We start from the raw sequence: 13,946 nt of genomic DNA on the forward strand, positions 1-13,946 counted from the left end.
CTGATAGTGAACAAAATAATATATTTTTAGATATTTTGACAGAGAATTTAACTGTGTGTACAGAATCTTTAACACACAATTAATTAATTAACCAATTTATTTTTTTGGTACGTTTAGGTTCGTTTAACATACCCCCATGTAAGGGCGGGAAAGAATACCCGTACTGCAGAGACGCCGTATGTCGTAAGAGGCGACTAATGAACGGTGGGTGGCCAACGACGGGAGTTTAGCAATTAGGGTGGTTTAAGGTAGTTAGTGTTAATGTATAAGTTGACAGGTTGTTGGAGTTCACCGATTATGATTTAAAACTCGATTAGGACATCCGTTACTGATATTGACATTTAAGGTTCTTTATGAATCTTACAAATGGAAATTGGTGATTGGTGCGTTTCCACCGCTACGATGGGAGAATGTCTTCCCTCAAAACTAAATGTACTGTGGGGAAATTCCGCCAGAAATAAAAAATTTCGAACCTGGCAGCAGTAGAGGCATAGTATGCAATATTCACAAATCTTTTTCTTCGCTCGTTTGAAACTTATAGTTTCGTTCCGCAACTTTTGGGAAACCCTGTATATTCTACGATGATGCTGACAACCGCGCGCCTTTTAAGAAGAAATTACGAGTATTTTTAGGGAAATTTTTCGGACTCGAGAACGAAAAGAGACAGCTATGCCAAACCCTGGTCGATTGATCTTCACAATTTCGAGGATCAGTGCTACTGAGTATGAGCCGGATTAAAAGTCGTGTTTCCGAATCGACTTGGATCTCGGCAACTGAATATCGTAGAACTTTCGGATTTTCAGCATTATATTCGTACTATCGTGTTATCCCTGCATCGCTTAGTCTGAAAGCTGAAAGTTATTGCTGAAATCAATAAAGGAATGCTCTTATAAATCGATAGAGATATCGGCAACAGATTATCGTATAGCTTTCTGGATTACGTCATTAACTTCGTATTATCCAGTTATTCCTGTATCGATTTAGTTTGAAAACTGAAGGTCATTGCCGAAGTTGATAATTTATGAATTTCATTCAAAGGTCGCCTTTTATATAACGGCCCATTGTAGAACTTAGGGCTTACAACAACAAATTCGTATTATCAAGTTAAATACACCCCTAGGCTTTTATGGTGTACTCTAGTGAAAGGGCGAAACGAAAAGAATTTGTGTATCTACACCAACTCCCCCCCCCCTCCACGACTCTGCAAGTGATATTAGTCATAATCCATAATTTCGTTTTGTCACAAACTTGTTGTGGAGGGGTGTATAGTCAGGGGGTTTGTCGGTAAAGATATATGCCTTCATGGTGCATTAGATATTGCTATGTGCAATTGCAAACGGTTACTAAACCACCCACAAGCACCTGTCCATCTAGCTCAATTAAACTCGGGTACTAACAAAACCTTTAAAAGAAATAATTAATAATTTTCCTAGGGCACGTCCAGCATCCGCCAAGACGAAAATCTCGCTATTGACGTAAATTCTATTAATTTGAAAAATTCAGCAGCCCCAAAAGTTCAAAGAATTAATTAAGGAATTTTTAATAACACCTGTAGGTACTACTAAAAAATTTTCACTTGAGAACTGTAATCTGGGTCGTAATTTGGGCTCGATTAAACACATTTACAGATGAAATAAATGTATCCGATGTAAATAGTCGCTTAGGGCCAGAAGACAAATACTACGCAACAAGGGACCAATATAACAATTTAATTAATTAATGAAGTTATTAATTTTTAATTAAAAAAATCTTAATTATCTTAAAGTGCTACTCGGTGCTAAATATCAAACATGTCGGGGCGTAACTGCGATTTTCAACAAGAAAAAGCACAAACAAACACAAAAACTAGCTGATGTTGCTTCTGGTACTTTCTTTACTTCCTCACTTGTACTTAAATTTAAACTTATTTGAATTACAGATGTAAAATTAACTTTTTCATGATGAAAAACATGTACTAAGAATCAACTACTTACTTCTTGAACTTTGCTTCTTTAATTCTCTTAATACTCGTTGTACGCAACTAATTTACTACAAACAAACAACAACGTACACCACGAAAAGAGTCACGATTAACGTCCGTTTCTTCTATATCAAACCGTTTCCCTGTCTTTCTAAACCATATCCTTTTTCTTAACAAAACAATGCATCGTCTTAGAATACTCGAGACCTGTGTTAAAAACTTCCGCGATAACACTACCTTATCTTGAAACTAATTAGCTTCTAAGCAGCGATAAACAACTTAACACGTAACACAACTGAACAAAGATCAAAACAAAATAAAAGGCGATTATTTAAACAAAATTAACATTCAATAAATAATTATAATACAAAACCTCAATAATGCATATAAAGGGTGTCCCATCATTATTGCAAGTGCCGAAGCCAAATACCATATGATTTACCATCGATTTTTGGTGGCTTAACTCGAATTTCTGTCGTAACAATACATTTTCGAGAGCGAACGGTTAATAAGCCCAACCCAGCAACGTGTAAATATTATGGTGGAGGACAAATTTGGTTTCTGCTGATTAGAATTTGACTTACCTACCCCAAAACGCAAGAATAAGTGGGTTAACGTAAATTCTATTAATTTGAAAAATTCAGTAGTCTTAAGCGCCTCCAAAAGTTCTAAGAATTAATTAAGGAATTTTTAATAACACCTGACTCTCACTCTGAGTAGGTACCACTAAAAAATGTTAACTTGAGAACCTTAATGTGGGTGGTAATTTAGGCTCGATTAAACACATTTACAGATGAAATAAATGTATTCGATGTAAATCAATCAAATAAGCTGAAAGAAAAATAGTCGCTGAGGGCCAGAAGACAAATACTACACTAGGTGCTAAACGCACAAACAAACACAAAAACTAGCTGATGTTGCTTCTGGAACTTTCTTTACTTCCTTACTTGTACTTAAACTTAAACTTATTTGAACTACAGATGTAAAATTAACTCTTTCATGATGAAAAAACGGGTACTAAAAATCAACTACTTACTTCTAGAACTTCACTTCTTTAATTCTCTTAATACTCGTAATACGCAACTAATTTACTTCTACAAAAACTTTCCAAGACTAACTGGTTCTGCACTAATTCATTTAAATACGTCAAAACTGCCAACCGCCAAAACAAATTGACGTACACGACCAAAAGAATCACGATTAACGTCTGTTTCTTCTATATAAAACCATTTCCCTCTCTTTCTAAACCATATCCTTTTTCTTAACAAAGCAATGCATCGTCTTAGAGTAATCGAGACCTGTGTTAAAAACTTCCGCTACAACACTACCTTATCTTGAAACTAATTAGCTTTTAAGCAGCGATAAACAACTTTTGTCACAACGGCCGGAGATAATACTATTACAAATACTTTCTCCTTTAACACGTAACACAACTGAACAAAGATCAAAACAAAAGACGATTATTTAAACAAAATTAACATTCAATAAATAATTATAATACAAAACCTCAATGTTTAACGTTAAAAATAATTGAAATGCATACAAAAGGTGTCTCATCGTTATTGCAAGTCCCGAAGCCAAATACCACGTGATTTACCATCGATTTTTTGTGGCTTAACTGGAATTTCTGTCGTACCAATACCTTTTCGAGAGCTTCTTTGAGGGGCGAACAGGACAAATTTGGTTTCTGCTGATTGGAATTTGACTTACCCCAAAACGCAAGAGTAAGTGGGTTATTGACGTAAATTCTATTAATTTGAAAAATTCAGCAGCCTTAAGCGCCTCCAAAAGTTCAAAGAAATGAATTAAGGAATTTTCAATAACACCTGACTGAGTAGGTACCACTAAAAAATTTTAACTTGAGAACTCTAACCTGTGTTGTAATTAGGGCTCGATTAAACACATTTACGGATGAAATAAATGTATTCGATGTAAATCAATCAAATAAGCTGAAAGAAAAATAGTCGCTTAGGGCCAGAAGAGAAATACTACGCAACAAGGGACCAATATAACAAATTAATTAATTAATTAAGTTATTCATTTTTAATTAAAAGAAATCTTAATTATCTTAAAGTGCTACTCGGTGATAAATATCAAAAATGTCGGGGCGTAACTGCGATTTTCAACAAGCAAAACACACAAACAAACACAAAAACTAGCTGATGTTCTGGAACATTCTTTAGTTCCTTACTTAAATTTAAACTTATTTGAATTACAGATGTAAAATTAACTCTTTCATGATGAAAAACCGGGTACTAAGAATCAACTACTTACTTTACAGCCACTTCATTTCTTTAATTCTCTTAATACTCGTAGCACGCAACTAATTTACTTCTATAAAAACTTTCCAAGACTAACTGGTCTTGCACTAATTCATTTAAATACGTCAAAACTGCCAACTGCCAAAACAAATTGACGTATACGACCAAAAGAGTCACGATTAACGTCCGTTTCTTCTATATAAACCCATTTCCCTGTCTTTCTAACCCATATCCTTTTTCTTAACAAAGCAATGCATCGTCTTAGTTAGAGTAATCGAGACCTGTGTAAAAAACTTCCGCGACAACACTACCTTATCTTGAAACTAATTAGCTTTTAAGCAGCGATAAACAACTTTTATCACAACGGCCGGAGATAACACTGTTACAAATACTTTCTCTTTTAACACGCAAGACAACTAAACAAAGATCAAAACAAAAGAAAAGGCGATTATTTAAACAAAATTAACATTCAATGAATAATTATGATACAAAACCTCAATTTTTAATCTTAAAAATAATTGAAATGCATATAAAGGATGTCCCATCGTTATTGCAAGTGTCGAAGCCAAATATCACTTGATTTGCTATCGATTTTTGGTGGCTTAACTCGAATTTCTGTCGTACCAATACCTTTTCGAAAGCTTCTTTGAGGGACGAACAGTTAATAAGCCCAACCCAGCAACCTGTAAATATTATTGTGGAGGACAAATTTTGTTTCTGCTGATTAGAATTTGACTTACCCAAAAACGCAAGAGTAAGTGGGTTATTGACGTAAATTCTATTAATTTGAAAAATTCAGCAGCCTTAAGCGCCTCCAAAGGTTCAAAGAATGAATTAAGGAATTTTTAATAACACCTGACTCTGAGTAGGTACCACTAAAAAATTTTAACTTGAGAACTCTAATCGTTGTCGTAATTAGGGTTCGATTCAACACATTTACAGATGAAATAAATGTGTTCGATGTAAATCAATAGAATAAGCTGAAAGAAAAATAGTCGCTTGGAGCCAGAAGACAAATACTACGCAACAAGGGACCAATATAACAAATTAATTAATTAATGAAGTTATTAATTTTTAATTAAAAGAAATCTTAACTATCTTAAAGTACTACTCGGTGCTAAATATCAAAAATGTCGGGGCGTAACTGCGATTTTCAACAAGCAAAACGCAAAACACAAAAACTAGCTGATGTTGCTTCTGGTACTTTCTTTACTTCTTTACTTGTACTTAAATTTCGACTTAATTGAATTACTGATGTAAAATTAACTCTTTCGTGATGAAAAACATGTACTAAGAATCAACTACTTACTTCTTGAACTTTGCTTCTTTAATTCTCTTAATACTCTTGCAATAATACATTTAAATACGTCAAATCTGCCAACCGCCAAAACAATTGACAGCTAACTAAAAAAACCAAACAAGTAACACCACCAAAAAAGTCACGATTAACGTCCGTTTCTTCTATTTAAAACCATTTCCCTCTCTTTTTAACTTTCTAAACCATATCGCTTTTTCTTATCAAAATAATGCATCGTTTTAGAATAATCAAGACCTGTATTAAAAACTTCCGCGATAACACTACCTTATCTTGAAACTAATTAGCTTTTAAGCAGCGATAAACAACTTTTATCACAACGACCGGAGATAACACTATTACAAATACTTTCTCTTTTAACACGTAACACAACTGAACAAAGATCTACACAAAACAAAAGGGGATTATTTAAACAAAATTAACTTTCAATACATAATAATAACACAAAACCTGAATTTTTAACGTTAAAAATAATTGAAATGCATATAAAGGGTGCCACATCGTTATTGCAAGTGCCGAAGCCAAATACCACTTGATTTACCATCGATTTTTGGTGGATTAAGTTGAATTTCTGTCGTACCAATACCTTTTCGAGAGCTTCTTTGAGGAGCGAACGGTTAATAAGCCCAACCCAGCAACCTGTAAATATTATTGTGGAGGACAAATTTTGTTTCTGCTGATTAGAATTTGACTTACCCAAAAACGCAAGAGTAAGTGGGTTATTGACGTAAATTCTATTAATGTGAAAAATTCAGCAGCCTTAAGCGCCTCCAAAGGTTCAAAGAATGAATTAAGGAATTTTTAATAACACCTGAATCTAAGTAGGTACCACTAAAAAATTTATTTTAACTTGAGAACTCTAATCTGTGTCGTAATTAGGGCTCGATTAAACACATTACAGATGAAATAAATGTATTCGATGTAAAGCAATCGAATAAGCTGAAAGAAAAATAGTCGACTTAGGGCCAGAAGACAAATACTACGCAACAAGGGACCAATATAACAAATTAATTAATTAAGTTATTAATTTTCAATTAAAAGAAATCTTAATTATCTTAAAGTGCTACATGGTGCTACATATCAAAAATGTCGGGGCGTAACTGCGATTTTCAACAAGCAAAACGCACAAACACAAAAACTAGCTGATGTTGCTTCTGGAACTTTCTTTAGTCCCTTACTTTAAACTTATTTCAATTACAGATGTAAAATTAGCTAAATTGGTTAAACCCATATCCACATATCCTGGCGTTCAGTGAATTTACCTAATAATTATGGAGAAGCCTTGATTTCGCGTCCCTTGCTTAGAAAGTGCAATTTACAAAATATCGAAGTACGAACCTGAAGCGGTCGTGTATCGCAGCGCCACTGCACCGTAGCGGTACGCAATCGAAACGAGCGCGCACAGTTGATATCTGTCTGTTTTCGTGTGAAGTTGGCAGATTGCGTTCGAAAGATTCCCGTTTGTATTTTTGTGCAAAATATCAAATTATATTGACGTGATTTGCGAAACTGCAGCTGCCATTCGCGAGATCGTAGCGTGACGGACCCGAATGACATCCACCGTAAGTGAATTTGCAATTAGTAGCGCGTAGAATCTTCTGCCCTTTCTTTGTTTAGACCACCACTAATCGCGGCTGCCATATTACCCCATGCAGATTACAAACATTCCCCTTTTCGGGGGGATTTACAAATTAGACGATTGTAAAGCACATTCTGTGACAGCTAATTGCTCGAAAAACTAGTTTGAGCGTTTCACTTCCGTGTTTCCTAACGTCGGCACAAGGTCTCCATTCTTTGTTTACGTTTTGTCTTTAGGCGCGCGTGTTATTTCTTTGACCTGTATGCCCAGGGTCGACTAAGTGACCGTTTATTTACTATTGCTATTAGTGGCTAATTATAATAATCAGTTCGGAAAGAATGGAGTTGGCGCTTTTGTTATGGCAGTCAGCTGTTGTCGGTGCAGGTCAACGAGACGACGTACGTTCGATCGTCGCGCTTATTCGATATTCGTGCACGTGCAAAGCGCATACGTCTTTGATTGCCGTCGATCGTCACATCTGCGCATTTGTTCCGTTCTTGTTGGTTTTTTGAGGTAGACGGGACGGGAACATTTTGCTTTTACTAACACAAGGAAGATTGTTGACCTCTCCTCCTATCATTCCCTTTTTCACAACTTTAAATAATACCGAAGAACAATTGGAGAACGGCAACTGAATGCCATCGCGCTGCGCGCTTGTTCGTCGTTCATTTGCTTTGTTGTTCGGACGAGGGCATTAGCAGAAACTAGCTAATTAAACGTTTTTAATTATCGTGCCCAACACAAAAGAAACATAGTCCAGTCCCCTCTGGGCAATTAGCGCCGTTTGAAAAACGAGGGTGACGCGTACCTACGTGTGGGTGAACTTTCTCCTCAAAACTGGTTGTTGGTAAACTGAAAGTGTTGCCCTTCACTTCTAATCTCATTCTTAATTATTATATAATTTGCTTTGACGTATACGTATTGTTGACAAGTGCAGACTGTTCTCTGCCACGTTCTATGTTCCCAACTTCTTACAGTTCCTCGGTTTTCTTCAGTAGGCTTCAGGAGGTGCAAGTTGTCATTGTGACTTACGATCTAGAGAGGAACGGAGGGGTAAAGAAAGCATTCCTCCCTCAAGAATAAATTACAAAGTACCTACCTGCATCTTTATTATTAGGACCTTCGATTGTTTCGAATTCTTTTGTTTCTTCAAGGACTCATGGAATCTTTCTGTTTCTTATGGTTCTGCCGATTTTTAGATACGTCAGATTCATAAGATTTCCAGAATACTAAGATTCTTCAATTTCTGCGAATCTATTCGATGGAGTGTTGACATTTTTTTTTGGAAACTGGAAATAGGTACATATACAGTTTTGTTTGATTAAAAATAAAAATTTATTTTTTTATTTAATTTTTGTTTCATAGGTAGGTATGTAATTATGTATCATCAAGAGTCAGCTAACATAATACTCGAGATAATACTATTTTAAAATTGTATAAGTATAGATTATGTTTCTGTAATTGGGCGCAAGCCTGTTAAGGGCCTAGAACAAGAGAGGGATAATAATAAATAAATATGTAAATAAATGTTGTTTTTTTATTTTTATATTTTTTTGGTTTTCGAATTTTTCAAAACCACCTGAAGTAAACATACCCGCCCCCCTCTCCTGAATATTATAAGTGCCTGCATTTAAAATGTAACGTGTTGTTTTTTGTATTTTAGATTTTTTTGGTTTTTCGCATTGTTCCATTTTTCAGATTTTTAATAATGATTATAAGTAAGTAAGAACGAAGATAAATACAACCAATATAAGGAACAAAGGAGAAAAGTAAAAAATATGGTCAAAGAAGCAAAGGAAGCAGCATGGCAAGAATTTGGGAAAAGGATTGAAGTAATAGTAAAGAAAATCAAAAACTGTTTTACAAAATTCAGAAATCGCTGAGAAACAGGAAACCATTAGGAACTAGGGTAATCAAAAATAAAGTAGGCCAAATTCTGACCCATCCTGACGACATTATGGATAGATGGAGAGAGTATTTCCAGGAGCTGTTAGGAGGAAGATTAAATAATGAGCAAAGTGATCGGGAGGGAATGGATGAAGGCAATAAAAACAACCATGATAAGAAAGAGACAGAACACGAGAACCAAGAGAATCGACAGGATAACCAACAACTAGAAAATATATCAAAAGAGGAAATTAAAGCTGCTTTACGGAAAATGAAAAACGGGAAAGCCCCGTACAAATGATGGGAAGAGAAGAGAAGCAATGAAGAAAATACGAGAGTTGCATAATAAAATATGGAAGGAGGAACAGATACCAAAAGATTGGGAAATTGGTCAAATAGTTCCAATTTTTAAGAAAGGAGACAATAAACAATGTGATAATGATAGTTACAGGAGTATCACTTTATTGAGCGCACCCCTAAAACTTTACGAACAAATCTTGGAGAGTAAACTAAGAAAAATAATAGAACCAACCCTCCTAGAAGTCGAGAGTGGTTTCCGCAAAGGCAGAAGCGTGCAGGATAACATATTTATAATAAAGAAAATTATTTCAAATACACGGCAATCCAATAAAAAAGTACATAGGATTTATAGATCTGAAGAAAGCTTTTGACAAAGCACCGAGGGGAATAATATGGGAGAGCCTGCAAAACAGAGGAGTCGATCTAAAATTAATAACATTGTACAAGAATACGAGATATTACGTAATTAGCAATAATGGTACATCAAAGGAATTCTTAACATCGGAAGGGCGGAGGCAAGGTGGAGTAATGAGTCCGGTCTTATTTACAATATTAATGGACGACATAGAAACATTTGATGATATATAAAATCATGTCCAGACGTTCAATTTTCTCTTTGTGAGTGCCTGCCACGACACTCCGTTCTTGGGAGATTCGTTATGACACGGCTAATAGATACATGTTGTCAAGACCAGTGTGAAGTTATCAATAACCACCCAGCAATAAGTACACTGCATATTTGTTAGCAATATAGCAAAAAATATGCATATAAATGGATCAATCTTCCTCAGCTCTTTCTTCAGGGAGTTCAAAGGAGTTTGAGATCTAATGGAGGTTTACAGTATAGTTGAATTCAGCAGTTCTAATTTAATAAGCGTGTACCTGAAACCATAAAACATTTTTTTGGATAGTAAAAGTTTATTTAAAAATAGAGGCTGATTAGCAAAAAAATAATGAACATGTGCGGTTTTAAATGTTTATTCAAAACGATATGATTGTGGCGGGCTCTGTGACGTAATAAGCCCGACCAATCAGCTCCTAGGACCATTCAGATGACATAACGACTTGGCAATATTGCAGGAGAATGGCATTTATAACTTGCGTCATCTGTCACAGGCACTTGTCACTTTCGTGCTAGATGCAGTTAAACATCCCTCTCAAAACGTCAAATGTGACAAACGTCAGACCCTCGCGTAAGGTTGCCAGCTCACTTCTACGTGATTGGTTGTAGGTTTGTGACGTATTTAGTCTGAATCGTTTCAAATTCGGACTAAAAACACAGCTTTACAATAATTTATTTTGTGTTTATTTTACTCGCAAATAAAAATTGAGGGCACACGGGTCTTTTTATTTTTAATGTACTTTGTGGATCAGAAATAAAAAATGAAGGCGGGATGACCCCATTATATCAAATTACACCAATACAATTACTTATATACACATCCGCTGAGTCGTTGTTTAAGTCAATTTTTGTAAGAGGGAGATTTGTTACAGGGTGGTTCAAATTCGTGGGTTACCATGTGGTCTCCGTGAGAGATTCAATGTTGGTTAAATGGGGGCAAAGTTGTCCTTTTTTGTAACTAAAAAACTTGACATAAATCCGTGAAAATAACTGAAATATTTCGGAAAACTGAAAATGTCAATTTTCATTTTCCCCTGTCTTAAACGGCCGGAAATGGACCGTTCCTCTATCTGTATGTATCTTCTATGGGCACTTTTCTTGGTAGAATCCGAATGGATTCATTTGAATGCATCGCCATCATATTATTATATATCATTGTCTCTCTCATGCCGTAAAACTCCAATGTTTGATTTGGTGCCGATTGGCGTTATTTTGTTTTTCGAACAATCTTCATAATTTCCTTATTTTAAGGACTTCTTATTGAATAAAAATAAAAATTTTTGAAACTATCTTTCGGCTCTCTAAAACAATTGTATTTGCATTTTTTTTTATTTTCCCAAATAACAATAGCGACCGATAAAACATTTCAAAAATACATTTTTGAAAGTAAAACATTTTTATAGAATCCATACACTACGGGGTTTATTCTTTATTAGTTTATTAAAATCATTTTCTTGTACTTATTTGTCGAATCATATTGTCACGACTCAAAATATGAATTATCAAATATTAAAATCTGCACCATGGAATTATCTGAATTTTTCGATTTTTTAAATAATTTATTAAAATTATTTTGGAATTTGTCGAATCATATGTAGATATCGTCACGACTCAAAATATGAATTATCAAATTTTGAAATCTGCGCTATGGAATTATTTAAATTTTCCAATTTTTTAAAATTATTTTTTGCAAGTATTTGTCGAATCATGCAGATATCTTCACGACTCAAAGTATGAATTATGAAATTTTGAAATCGGCGCCATAGATATGAATTTTCCGATTTTTTTTAGATGTATTAAAATCATTTTTTGTATGTATGTCTTGAATTATATGTAGATTTTTTCACGACTCAAAATATGAATTATCAAATTTTAAAATTTGCGCCATGGAATTATCTGAATTTTCAAAAATTGTTTTTAATTTATTGAAGTTATTTTTTTTGTATTTGTCGCATCATATGCAGAATGAATAGGAAAGAAACCTATATGGCAAACGGAAAATTTGAACGAACCAGTCTGTGTTTAGGGGACAAAGTGCCAATAAGAACGAAGTGTCCCAAAAATAAATTAAAAGGGAAAATCTGGACGAGACGTATCTGTTTTAAGGCTCAGGAGCAAAGATCTTAAGAACGGAGTGTCAAGAGGATATTCACTACGAGAAAGTAGTAGGCCTGGACTATACTCTATCTGTTACTGAGCTTAAGAAAGTTTCAACGTCATGGGTTTTTTATTCAGATGGAAATTACGACTTTTTTTAATTTTTTGATTATAGTTCCTAATTTTGGATGCTTTGGATGTTTCCCGTTTCCAATTGTTGGCATTCTTTGAGGAATCTACTTAATTTGTTGGGACATTTCTATATTGTTTTGAGTCATATGTCTTTGGTATTCGGCTTCCCACAATCAACATAGCACAGATTGCGGAGAGAATACATCTCCAACGAAGGACCAAATCATACATTTGCTTACGATCGTGGTACACGTGTCGATGAAGTACAAGAAGACAAAATCTATTTTTGAATTTCGTGTGTCCCAAGGTTTACATCTTAGCAGCGAGACAAGACTAAAAGATATAATTTGATATTTCTTGTAAAAGAATGACAAAGACAAGTAAACCCGTTATTACGTTACTAATTTACTATTTATATAAATCTCGGGCAGATTACGTGATTTAAGGAATTCTCCTTAATTTACGTATTTGAGAATAATTACAACTTTACAGTTATACTACCACAATGCACGCTAACCAACAATTTATGGCATTCTTTATTCAGCAAAGCGTTAAATTTATTTTTTTCTTTAAGACATTTGTTTTATTTATTTTTAGTTCTCTCTTGCTTTATTCATTTTCAGTAAGTTAGAGAATAAGAGCTTTGTAGCACGCATTTATCTTACAATGTACGTTGAAGAATAGGGGACCAAGTATACTACCTTGAGAAGCACCACGTTAACCTAAACGCTTCCAATACAAAAGTTGTAGCTGATTTGAGTTAATGTAAACTTTCCAGCTCGGCCTGATGATGACGTGGTACGTCGAAATCGACCGCCTATAGAAACCACAATAATAACCTTTTGAGTCTCAATTTCAAGATCCGAAAAATATTTTTTTTTAATTCAGAAATCTTTTTTGAATTGTTTGAACCTTTTTTAAATGATTTTTAATCTTTTTGAATCTTTTTTTTAATATCCTCTGGTGTGTTATATTTTTGACACGGAAATGTAATTGCTATATTTTTAAATTAAAATACATATGTAGGGCGTTTCATTTAACAGTGAGGTTAGGTCTGATAACTTTTTTACCTGACACCGCAACCGCACATTATTTAAAACTCATTATAAAAAACTAACACTAAAAAAATTCAAAAATCTTTTTGAAGTTTTGCATTTTTTTTTAATTTGAAAATTTTTAAAAACTATTCAATCTTTTGAATCACTTGAATCTCTGGTGTGTTAGATTTTCGAAAAAAGAATTCAATGTGGTATCTTTTTGAATTCAAATATACAGGGCGTTACGATGGCCCACCTAAATGAGGATGGAAAAAACGCGTTGAAATATGATATGTAGGGAGTTTTCAACATGAAAGTAACGAATCCAATATTTTCAAAATATTGAAACAATTTTGCAGAAATTTGAAATTGCAGCAATGCTTTCGAGTTTTTACTAAAAAGGAGATCAACACGTAGTCAGAGAATATCAATAGCAAAACATGCTTCCGTAGAAAATAACGGAGCTATAAGTAATCCCTAAGTGAATATCAAGCAAATGTAATAATTAGAATTCGATGGTATTGGAAACCAATATGTAATCAAACGTTGGTCAAGGAATCATCAAAAATAACAAATATTGGCTTTGAATTGTGGTACTGGCGCCCGTCTGAATTCAGAAGAGCGCGTTCTGCAAATCTGTAAAAGACAACAACACAAACAAACAAATGAAAAGGGTAGCGAATCGCACTGCAACTAAAATATTGCGAAATAGCAACGTCTGACACCGAGGTTAATCATCTACCAAAAACTGTAATT

The 13,946-nt window shown here is 34.3% G+C and overlaps 1 protein-coding gene across 3 annotated transcripts in view; it reads left to right on the forward strand.

Annotated features, from left to right (window-relative positions):
* Nucleotides 1-6,918: 6,918 nt before the first annotated feature.
* The window catches only part of LOC116179694 (protein yippee-like 1), a 53,433-nt gene continuing 46,405 nt past the window's right edge, over nucleotides 6,919-13,946 (forward strand). For 2 of the 3 annotated variants that reach the window (XM_031499512.1, XM_031499513.1), the window contains exon 1: nucleotides 6,921-7,098. The gene's annotated coding sequence lies outside the window, so the exon portion shown is untranslated. Of the gene's footprint in view, nucleotides 7,099-13,946 lie in introns of all 3 variants that reach the window. The other variant, XM_031499511.1, reaches the window with a different exon arrangement.

This window comes from Photinus pyralis, unplaced genomic scaffold, assembly GCF_008802855.1.
Source record: "Photinus pyralis isolate 1611_PpyrPB1 unplaced genomic scaffold, Ppyr1.3 Ppyr1.4_LG8, whole genome shotgun sequence".
NCBI classification, from domain to species: Eukaryota; Metazoa; Arthropoda; class Insecta; order Coleoptera; family Lampyridae; genus Photinus; species Photinus pyralis.